Genomic DNA, 12,927 nt, shown 5'->3' on the forward strand with positions numbered 1-12,927 from the left:
GATTACATCTAGGTGTGGCACATGCTAATATTCATAATCATATCTAGATGTGACGCAGGCTAAAGTTAAGAATTCCATCTAAGTGTGGCACATGCTAACATTCATACTTCTGTCTAGATGCGGTGCAGACTACAGTTAAGCATTCCCTCTAAGTGTGGCAAACGCTAACATTCACATTTCTGTATAGATGCGGCACAGGCTACAGTTAATAATTCTGTCTAAGTGTGGCACATGCTAACATTCACATCTCTATCTAGCGGTGACGCAGGCTAACGTTAAGAATTCCATCTGAGTGTGGCACATGCTAACTTTCACATCTCTATCTAGATGTGATGCAGGCTAAAGTTAAAAATTCCATCTAAGTGTGGCACATGCTAACATTCATAATCCTATCTAGATGTGACGCAGGCCAAAGTAAAAAATTCTATCTAAGTGTGGCAAACGCTAACATTCACATTTCTGTATAGATGCGGCGCAGGCTACAGTTAAGAAATCTGTCTAACTGTGGCACATGCTAATATATATTATCCTATCTAAATGCGACGCAGGCTACAGTTAGGAATTCCCTCTAAGTGTGGCAAATGCTAACATTCACATTTCTGTATAGATGCGGCGCAGGCTACAGTTAGGAATTCCATCTAAGTGTGGCAAACGCTAACATTCACATTTCTGTATAGATGCGGCACAGGCTACAGTTAAGAATTCTGTCTAAGTGTGGCACATGCTAACATTCACATCTCTATCTAGCGGTGACGCAGGCTAACGTTAAGAATTCCATCTGAGTGTGGCACATGCTAACTTTCACATCTCTATCTAGATGTGATGCAGGCTAAAGTTAAGAATTCCATCTAAGTGTGGCACATGCTAACATTCATAATCCTATCTAGATGTGACGCAGGCCAAAGTAAAAAATTCTATCTAAGTGTGGCAAACGCTAACATTCACATTTCTGTATAGATGCGGCGCAGGCTACAGTTAAGAAATCTGTCTAACTGTGGCACATGCTAATATATATAATCCTATCTAAATGCGACGCAGGCTACAGTTAGGAATTCCCTCTAAGTGTGGCAAATGCTAACATTCACATTTCTGTATAGATGCGGCGCAGGCTACAGTTAGGAATTCCATCTAAGTGTGGCAAACGCTAACATTCACATTTCTGTATAGATGCGGCACAGGCTACAGTTAAGAATTCTGTCTAAGTGTGGCACATGCTAACATCCACATCTCTATCTAGCGGTGACGCAGGCTAACGTTAAGAATTCCATCTGAGTGTGGCACATGCTAACTTTCACATCTCTATCTAGATGTGATGCAGGCTAAAGTTAAGAATTCCATCTAAGTGTGGCACATGCTAACATTCATAATCCTATCTAGATGTGACGCAGGCCAAAGTAAAAAATTCTATCTAAGTGTGGCACATGCTAACATTCACATTTCTGTCTAGATGTGACGCAGGCTAACGTTAAGAATTCCATCTGAGTGTGGCACATGCTAACTTTCACATCCCTATCTAGATGTGATGCAGGCTAAAGTTAAGAATTCCATCTAAGTGTGGCACATGCTAACATTCATAATCCTATCTAGATGTGACGCAGGCTAAAGTCAAAAATTCTATCTAAGTGTGGCACATGCTAACATTCACATTTCTGTCTAGATGCGACACAGGCTAAAGTTAAGAATTCTGTCTAAGTGTGGCACATGTTAACATTCATATTCCTATCTGGATGCGACACAGGCTACAGTTAGGAATTCCATCTAAGTGTGGCACATGTTAACATTCATAATCCTATCTAGATGTGACGCAGGCTAAAGTTAAGAATTCCATCTAAGTGTGGCCCATGCATAACATTGGCACGTATGTTAGTATGTCAATATAAGGCAACATTTACAGTCCAGCCATGAATAGTTTTGGGCTGGTGGTAACAAATCTCTCTTAGTATGCATGGTGTGAGTCTATGGTAGTCTACATTATGGAAAGGCAAGGTAGAGTGGCGAAGGCATTCTGGAGTAGAGTTATTGCTCTATACCCCACCCATGGCACACTTATAGTTTTTGTTGGTGTCTGTTGGCTGTTGGCTTCCCCTGCGGACAACTGCAGACACATCTTGGAGCCACCTCAGCTGGAGCTGCCCTTTGCCTTGGGGACCTTAGCCACAGGACTTCACAGGCAGAGGGCTGCCCTAGGAAGGTCTGTTATGGTCTGTGCAACAAGGGCTGAAGGCCCAATCAGAGCAGGAGTGGGCGGGTCAGGAGGGTCCTTGCTGTAGATGCACTCACCTCGGCAGCCTTGGCGGCGGAAGGCGCTCACAGGCAGTGCCCGCAGCCAGGGCCCCTCACAAACAAGAGGCAGGCCAATTAGGGAAGGGAAAGGCGGTCCGGGAGGTGGGGGGGACAGGAGGGTTTGTGGATTGGGAAGCTGGAAATGGTGGGGGCGAGCTACACGGCTCGCAGGCCTGGGGGAGCATTACATTTGTTGAAGTTAGCCCAACCAAGGCCCGGGAGGGTCCTTGCTGTAGATGCACTCACCTGGGCAGCCTTGGTGGTGGAAGGTGCTCGCAGGCAATGCCGGCAGACACAGCCCCACACAAACGAAAGGCAGGCCAATCAGGGGAGGGGAAGGCGGTCCGGGAGGCGGGGGGATGGGAGGGTTTGTGGTTTGGGAAGCTGGAAAGGGTCGGGCGAGCTACACGGCTTGAGGGCCTGGGGGAGCATTACATTTGTTAAAGTTAGCCCAAACAAGGCCCGGGAGGGTCCTTTCAGTAGATGCACTCACCTGGGCAGCCTTGGTGTCGACATGGTGAAGGCACTAACCACCTGCTGCCACGTCTGGAGTCAGTGTTTGTCCAATCCTTTGTGGTATGATTTTTCATCTATCAGTAGCAGTTTAAGCTTCCCTGGCCAGCACACTCTCAACAGTAAGGTACAGTCCTAGTTTAAGAGGGCTCTTGCTCCCCTCAAAATGTATACACATGTGTACATGCCATAGACCCCCAAGTTCTTGTTGGAGTATTGTTATGCCTTGTTGGAGCAGTGGAGGAAGGAGAGGAGTGAACATATTTTTATGGACCAACCCTCCCAGGTCCAACTTGGGTCCTTCCTCTCCTCTATCTTTCTCTCCACTCGCGGTGTTCCCCAGGGGTCAAACCTTTCTCCCTGGTTGTTCAACCAATACCTGGCACCTCTTACCCACTGCATTGCTGCCCTCTGATCCAACTTCCAGTGCTATGCAGATGACACTAAGCTCACTTTTAGGATCTCCTCTGCTGCCTCTTCTCCTTCTGTCATCCCAGAATGTCCACAACCCAGGAGCGGTGTGCCAACAATGATCTCTGCCTGAATGCCTGTAAAATGAAGATCCCCCTCACGGCACACCTGAACCTTTCTTTCCTGCCACTCTATGGCCGGCCTCCCTTGGCCCTGTTCGTGCACCCACCTATGAGGCTAAGAACCTCAGGGGCACCTTCGACTCCACACTTTCCTTCTCTCATCACATCTCTGACATCTCCAAGAAGTCAAACTACCAAATGCACCTCCTCAGAGGTATTCTTCATTTCCTCTCCTTCCCCCAGAAGCTCTCTGTCTCCAGAGCTCTGGTTCTCTTCAGGCTTGACTACTACAACAGCCTCTTTCTAAATCTGCCTGCCTCTACTCTTCGTCCTCTGCAACTCATCCAGTACAGGACTGCAAGACTTGTCCTTGGCCTTACGCCCAGGGATCATATCTCTCCAGCCCTGAAATCTCTCCATTGGCTCCCAGTGGCTGCACAGATCAAATTCAAGACCCTCTGCATTGTCCACAAGGCTTTCAAGGGCCTCGGGTCACAATACCTCCAACTCTCTCTTCGGAAGTATCTTCCTACTCAAACTCTTTGCTCCTCCACCGCCAACTCCTTGAGGGTCAGTCGCTTTTCCAAGCAACGAGTTGGAGGAAGGCCTCTCTCTTCTGCTGGTACTTGCCTCTGGAACAACCTCTCTGCCTCTCTGAAACTTGAGCAGAACCATCTCTGGTTTTGGAAGCATCTCAAGACTTTCCTCTTTGCTTCTGCCTTCTCTATTCCTCTTCCCTGCTGATCTCCTGTCTGATACTGCACTGGTCACCTGACTACCCTCTGAACCACGTGCCGAGGTCCCTGTTCTCCCAGTTGCACACCTGCACTGCCTGCTGACAACACTGCACTTGGGTCTGTATCTGTATCCCTACAGTCCGCCTACCTGCACTTATCTGACACTTGTTGTCTGCACCTAACCTTGCACTTCCAACTGCTGGCCGCAGTACTTGTTCTTTGATGCTTAAACCTGTTTCTTGCACTTGCTCCTCCACTCCGTGCCCTGGACCTTTCCCCTTCCCTCTCCCCTGCATTTGCGCGATCTCAATGTCACCAGGCCTAGTAAGATTGTTGTCTTGTCCTCCCTTTGTTTCCCCGCCCTTGCCTTGTTGCGCCTTGAAACACTTGTGTATAGGCACATTATAAATACCATATCATATATGGTGGGATGGAAAGGGGTATGTCTATTGCCTTAAGATCAGGCAACAAATACGGGTCAGGTTAGGAAATGTGGATAACTTTCAGAAGGATGTCCTACGCAAGATTCCTTTCATGCGGGATTCAGGAGGGCTGTTTAGATAACTGATTGCTGCAGGCTTACTTCCAATGTTCAGGCCGGTATGGTATAGCACTTTTCCTTCCAGGTTGCCCCTGCTGCAGATATTCAATGCTGCAGCAAATCAGGTTTACAGGTAGATCAGCTCCTGCTTTATTCATTGCCAAGCCAAGTTTCATGCCATCAGAGTTATTGAGACATCTGGCTAAATTCCACAGGCATGGCTCTGGGAAACCCTGCATACCATATTTCTTTCAGCCTGCAAGGCCATTACCGAAGGCAGAAGACCATATGCAAATAAGACTTGGTCCTACCCCAATAGGACCAGTTGAACTCAAACTACTACTCCACAACCCTTCTGCATGAGACCACAAACACATTCAGACAAGTTTCAGACACATTTTGCATCAACCGTAAGGTGCAGCTTGGGACTCTAGACATAGCAGACTCTGAACCCATGACAGGGCATACCCGTACCACTCAGGTTGAGTTTGGCAAAAAAACTGAAGAGTGAAGGCTGGAAAGAGTTAAATAAATCATAACCACAAGCTCAGATGTCATCTAGTTCTGTAGAGATGTCTGTGATTTCGACGTCCAGGCGTCATGCTCTACCTCCACTGGGTTGCTATTAAGGTGCACATAAGTTCTTGGCGTGGTTTGGCAGCTGAAGAATCATTCGCACCCAGGCGCCTTTAGAGTCGCCTATTTCCATGTTTGCATTTACTTAGAGTACTTACTCATGACTATAGGTAGTTGTTGAATTTGGGTTGGAGGGACAATGGAGTTTTGCTGATACTTTTTTTAGATGGATTTGGATGAACCAATATAGTGCAAGTTCTTGACCACCGATAATCTTCATTCCAAGAGGAACACAGATCACTCGAGAAAGGGCAGCATCGTAGGTCGTTGGTCAGAGTGTTCTTCTTGTTGAAATTTACAGAGTAGATACCCGTGCTCTTTGACATTATTTAATAGCCTGTGGCACATTTAGGATTCTGCGTTTCTTGTATATGGAAGCAGAATCTTCAAATCTGGTAATCAACATGTATTTAGTTCACGAATGTGTTTTTATCAATGTCTAGTGACGTAACTGGTCACAGGCCAGCCTTTGTGCAGCTCCTTGTTCTGCAAGGGCTGTGATGTGGAAGAGAGACCTGTGTGTAATGACTAGACTCTTCGTAATCCTCATACATACTCGTCTTCCTCTTCATCATCACACCCCTTACATCCTTACCCACACTCCCCAAGCATCTGCAGCTCTAGCCACCAACGGGCAGGGTTTAGATGGTATTAAAGATGCTTCTGGGTAGTAGACTTGGATTAGTGGGAAGGACTGGCCCAGAAGTGTTTAAAAAAAAAACCCAGCAACACCTCTCTCTCATAGGGTTGTCATCAATAAGTGTAAAACCAGAAATTATTTGGGTTCATTTTAAGTTGCCTGGGCAGTCCCTGTGATGCACGTTTTTGTTTTAAGGGGGATAAGGACGTGGGAGTCGGAGAAGAGCAATACCATCTCCCCTACTGTTTTCCGTGGGAATCATGGCAGGAAAACATCACATGTCACTGTAATTGTGTCTCTTTTTTTGAAAACCCATTAGCTATCTTGCTTGGTTCAAGCCATATGAAGCAAAATGGTGTGCGCTGAAGGCACATTATTACCCTGGTGCTTTGTTACTGGGATTGGAACCAGTGACAGCAAGGCTGTGCATCTGGCCCTTGTAACCCATGAGCTCTTTCACTTACTGAGATTTGAAACTTTGACCAATAGCTGAAATACAGATCCTGCAACATGCACATTTACTTCTTGGGCTATCTCGCTGTTGCCATTTTATTGTTGCCCTAAACTTTATAACATTTGTTTGTTTGTTTGTTTGTTTAGAATTTATTGTGCGCACCGGACCCTGGGGTATAAGGGCGCAGAAAGTAAGAATATGTACAGCTTAGAGCATAAGTTACAGGTTACAGTTACAAGTTACAGACATTACCAGTTACAGACATTACCAGTTACAGGTGCAAGTTTACAATACAAGTTTACAATCGTATGGTGATTTGAATCGGTGATGTACACGTTACATTGATTTCAATGATCTATATATTACATTCAATCTCTGCAGCAAGTTCAGTATCACCTAAACTATGTTACTGACATTGGAGCAAGTGATGAGTGATGAAGGAGACAGCAAGAACTTTCCAACGTGTGAAGAGATAGATGTTGATGGCAGATATCAGATAGAAAGAGTTGCTTCTTTTGTTATTCTATTGATTATACATTACAATCAATGCCAATAAAAAGAAAGCAGCCGGACAGTGGCATCTGCTTCGACCTAGCAATGCAAAGCTAAATGGATACTGATCTCAAAGAAGTACAACTACTGAAGGCCAAACGTTTGGAAACAAATATTTGGGGTAGAAGTGGACATCTGCCCCTTCTTCGATTAGCATAATGTCCAGGTGCCTTACTTTGCTTGCTGGAGAGCTTTACAGTTTTCGGTTTCCAACTGTACATCCTAAATGAGACTGTAGCCAGTGCCTGTATTGCTGGAGATTAAAAACCATTGTAATTTCAAGGTATTCACCAGAACTGTACTGCTGGTAATGCTGTGACATTGACCTGTAGCAGGCGATCCACACCAGCTGCGGAACTCTTGAAAAGTTGAGTGATGAGTTGTGAGGTAGAAAGCTGGAAAGGCAGCTCTGCAGGTTCATTGGCTATTGCTGATCTCTATGTGCCAACTGCATGTGAATGTGTCTGTTGTGTGAGGCCGCCTGTGCCCCATTCTTTTTCCTGAGGAAGTGAATCAAATTTATATTTGCAAATCTGTTTCTTTGAAGATTTCTTATATATTTCATGTAGTTTTATTATGTGAGTAGGAGCTTTTCAAGTCAATTTCAAAAAAAGACAATTCAGTCTTTGAATGACAACTATAGAGTCTTGTAAATTGGTGATAACACCAAAGATCGAAATGGAGAAGATGGCGTTTACTCTGCTGTCTAAAGTCTAAACAAGAAATCAGAATGCAAAACCTGGATTCACACTTGACATTTTATGCATTCCTGAGGGAATCACTTTATTTCACTCTGCCTTATTTCCCTTAATTTCCAGAACTGGGACCAGCCAGCAGGTGATTAAGTTATGTGTTTGCTATATTGTCTTACTCACTATTGTACCACTGAGGGTCCAACCCGCTCATCCCTGGTACGCAACAACTTAGCTGCAGTTTTTCACTTGGGGTTAGTTAATCCGCCTTACCTGTGGCTGATCCTCATTTTAGGGGTCTTTTGTTTATTTACCTATTTCAGCACTCCTCTGTGCTCCCATCCACCTCCCCATGCCTGGCCTGCCTGCTTCCTGCTCTCCCTGCTTTCCCCACTGTTGGGGTGGTCAAGAAAGGTCACCATGATTACAAGCGGTTCATGTTGCGTGCACCGTATGACTAACTGGGGGTGGCAGTAAGCTGGGCGTCATGTTGCAATTTCATAGGTATCAAAGTGTAGTTAATTATGGATGGGATATGTTATGTTAGTGTTCCTATTGGTCTAGAAATTGATACATATTAGCTTGCATGCATGCAGAAAGATATAACTCCACCAATTGTAAAAACATACATATACAATAATACAAATTCATTGGGAATTCATGTATATGACCCTTTTGCAAAATGTACAAAATGTACTTTGACTTTTAAACCAACTTTTCTAGGTTTTCAGAAGGCAGGTGAATGAGTAACTTCAACCTTCACCATCGTACAGCTGTAGAAAATAATCATAAGTTTTTAGGGTCTGATAAGTATCATAGATAGTAGATGTAGTCTCCTGATGCCTGAAAGCGTGACAGGAGGAGTTTTATTTTGGTCAGTAGTAAAATACAGGGTAAGCCAGTGCCTAAAGCTATTCAGGAGTTTCAATTGTGTGATGAAGTGGGAGTTTTTGTAGATTGGAAAGTTTCAATGGAACAGTGACTTAGGGAATGAGATAGCATCACTAACAAAGAAAAAGCATTCACCCAGCCTTCCTCATATCGCAGAGAATATTCATACGAGCCATATGCAAATGAAGAGCAAGGGTTCAATTGGCAGTTATTGCTAGTAATGAATTATGTTTCAATACCAATGTTTAACCATGTGTTGAAATCGTGACCTACTACAGACAAATCCCCAAAAGAGGTGTGGTATGAATATGATCGGAAGATAATTATTAAGATAAAACTGGCCAATGAAAATGTAGGAATTGGGAAAAGATGATATTGCTTTGAAGAGGGTTTTGTCCAATCATGTTTGGGGGTGGATTGCAATAAAGTATTTGGGATTGTTTTAACTGTTGCCTCACTGTATAAAAGATGTGAACTAATGGGGTTTGTTGAGACCTGGGTTAGTTTGGACATGCAAGGCAATCTAACTGTTCCTGGAGAATTGTACAATAAATGTGCTGTCTGTACAACTGTGTACTCGCTTCTTAAGTGGTGGGCCGGTTTGGGTTAAGGTGATCAAAGGCCCATTCACACATCACCTTCAGCCCTGCCCACAGCCCTCCTGATTGGGCCTTAGGACCCACTCTTGTAGCACCGAGGGTCCTACCCACTCATCACTGATACGCAGCCACTTGGCTGCACATTTTATTGGGGAGGTCAATCCACTGTACTCACGTCTGCTCCTCATTTTGGTGGTATTTTGCTTTTTATTTGCCTCTTTCTGTGGCCCTCGGTGCTCCCATCCACCATCCCGTACCTTGCACACACGCTTCCTAGTCTCTCCGCTTTCCCCTGTCCACAGCCTTCCTTATTGGGCCTTTGAACCCACTTTCAGACCTTCACTTAGGGCAGCCACTGCCCTAAGCAGCCCTCAGCTATGGGCCCTAAGAAAAAGGGCAGGTCCTGAAGAAGCAGCTCCACTCCATGTTTGACTGTGTTCAACAGGGAAACCTGCTGTAGGCAACTGTCAGTGACTGACAAGGGATGCATGGTCTGGGCAGGGAGTCCAGCCTTTACTGTACTTCAGTAAATACCCACTACTCGTATTACTTACTAGGACATAGACCACTAATGTCAGTCAGCCATATCTCACATTTAGCCCAATTGTGCTTGTCAGCCATATCCTGCATTTAGCGCAATTATGCTAGTCAGCCATATCTCACATTTAGCCTAATTGTGCTAGTCATCCATAGCCTGCATTTAGCTCAATTGTGTTAGTCAGCCATATCTCACATTTAGCCCAAATGTGTTAGGTAGCCATATCCCACATTGAGCCGAATTGTGTTAGTCAGCCATACCTCACATTTAGCCCAACTGTGTAAGTCAACCATATCTCACATTTAGACCAATTGAACCAGTCAGCCTTATCTCGCATTCAGCCCAATTGTGTTAGTCGACCATATCTCGCATTTACCCCAGTTTTACTAATCAGCCATAACTTGCATTCAGGGAGGTAGGGAATGTACTGCCACTAACTAACTGTACTAAAAACCCACCCTTCTGCATTCACCAGTCCATCTTTGAACAAAACACAACCATACCTCTAAAGCACCACAAACCGCACGCACTTCACAACACCACAACAACTAAACATACTGCACACAATCTTACACAACACCAAATGGCAGCCACCAACTGAAAATCACACATACACTCAGTGAATGGTGTATCCAAACTGAAGCTGCAACAGCACACCACAGCTCTTTTGCTCTTTTTCCAGCTCAATCCTAATAACATACCCACCACCCTCCTTGCATCACAGATACTCCAGGGCTCCAAGAGACCACGCAGGTGGCAATAGGTTATAAGAACATTTAACATAGCATAACATCACTTTATTTAGTATTTGATGATGCTCCATATATAATTATATTACTTATTTATATAATGCAGACTGTAAGCTGGATTGCATCTCTACTCACTCATTGTAATATCACTTGTGAATCATTGGTCTTTTTTACAGAAAATCTGAATACTAGATTCCTGATTCATGGATATGGGCACATCGATCCTGCAGACCTGTGTGCTGAGAACGACTCTGCGCGAGCCTGCGTGCAGAAATTTGTATGCATGCTCTGCTTATTCATGGATTGTTCAGGCAAAGTAACCGTATACCAAGTCGCTGCTGAAACGCTCACAACACACCCCCACACAAACCACAAAACAACCTTTGCGTCTACCTTTGCCCGACCATCCAGCACCCCTGAGAACTATGTGCAATCACCCATTAATTGGCTGCACCCAAGTTACGATCAGCACCACTCAACCTACGATCAGCATCACTGAGTTTACGATCAGCATCACTCAACTTGCATGCCCTCTGTAAGTTATGAACAGCACCACTCAACTTTGGAGGGTACGCCTGCTATCATGTGGTGTATGGGTCCTGGTCCTGGGGTTTGCATGTGATTTTTCGCAATGTGATGTTCTGAGTTGAAATCCATGATTACTGTTGTTTTAGCGTTGGTATGGGTGTGTGATTGGTTGCCCGCGGACCATCCTTCAATCTGCCCACATTTTCACGTGTTCTTCCTCATTCTGTATGTTCCACCCCCTATTTGGGTCTCTGCATAGGCTCGGTCCACACTCTGCTTGGAGTCTTGCGCAAGGTGCTCGTCCACTCGCAGAGACGTGCCGGCCTGCACGGAATCCACGCAGGTCCCAGAAAAGTCCCACACATTCGGTTCCATGAATCCCTGAACATGGATTTGCACACAGATTGGGATGCAAATCCCCGATTTCCCACGCAAATATTTATATGAATCAGCGCCATTGTATATTACAATGGTTAACAAAACGTGTGTTCTAAATGTACATTTAAAAAAATGTTCCATATAGCGTCTGCGCCCCATAGCAATGTTTTTCTGCATGCATCACCGATATTTTGTGACAGCAGGATTGCTTTTCTATTTCTGAATCCTTTACTGCCTTTCTTAAGACCTACAAGATATCATGTTTTCGGAACTGCCAGTAAATTCACATTTTCATTTGGCAATTTGTATTGAAATATGTTCATTAAACTGCACAATTTCAACGTTTTAATTGGTTGCTTCTTTCTTATGGAGAAACATCTCTAATTTTATGCTTCCGCAGTGCAACAAAATCGTTTTAACAACCTGGAACAAAAACAGGCTGGTTCAAACTGAATATGTCCTTTAAAATCAAATAATACATCAAGGAATTTAAGTTGATCCCCTAACCTACAACACTAGCAAAGTCATCCACAACACTACAAATGAATACGGTCAACTTGCTTACAGAAAGGAAAGTGCAACCTGCCTGCTCTTATCTCACGAAAGGTTTAATTCATTCAAATTTGCACAATTGTCCATAAATAGAGAATCAATATGAATGATTATTCTAGAAATAAGCACAAACATACTGCACAGCATAGAACTTGTTTGATGTTATGTTTGAAAGTGTTAATCTACAATATGGATTTTTAGTTGTCTCCAATGCACCCCCTTCTTGATATCAACATGTGAAGCAGTTTTAAGAATAAAGTTGGAAACACAGCAATGTATTGGTTTTCTCTGAACCCAATAACAAGTATTGGCACTAAAGAAATCTGCTGCTTTCATATAGTTGAACAATGCTTGGACAGATTTAAATCTAACATGTTGAACATTATCTGTGACCAACTATTGGTTCCTAGCTTGGGCATCGTTACTATGTGACATCTGTAGTAATGTTAGATTGGTTGCAACTAATTTTATAGGCTTTGGTTTCCCTGGGATTCTGTTTATTTTGGAATGCTTGACAGCAGGGCCAATCTCTCTCACTGTTCTCCAGGAATCAGTTTCACCCTCACCAACAATATGCTCATTATGGGACTCATTTTGGTTAATTTATTGAATATGGCGGACAACACTAAACAGACTTGTCATTCCACTGCTTAATGTGCAATGTTTAAGACCACTAGAGATCCCAAATTGCAGTAGAAAGGCCATATTATGACAATGCTTCCTAGGAGTTCAAATTTAATTTTAAATCACAAAGAACATACACTTTTCACTATATTGTCCTTTCAGTGACATGCCTGTAAACAGTTTTCCACAACTACGTTTAAATGTTGTGTGGAATTTAACTAATTAATGGGAGAAATGTCTAAATAATCTTTGATCCTGCCTTGTGAAAAGCCTCTACATTTAGTCCAACGTGAGAAAATTGCCCTTTTAGCAGCTTTCCCAATCAGTCTGTCCGTTTGAACTTCAAATCCCCTACTATCCTGTCGGACCTTCTGCCGTGTCCCTCTGTTTCACCAAAACACTTTTATTGTGTTTCAGTTTAAATACCCTGCAAACTAAACCCATGCATCCTCCTTTTGATGGAGCGTTTTGGATGGGACAGGCCTGT

This window comes from Ambystoma mexicanum, chromosome 10 (genome assembly GCF_040938575.1).
Source record: "Ambystoma mexicanum isolate Mex_15411 chromosome 10, UKY_AmexF1_1, whole genome shotgun sequence".
NCBI lineage: Eukaryota > Metazoa > Chordata > Amphibia > Caudata > Ambystomatidae > Ambystoma > Ambystoma mexicanum.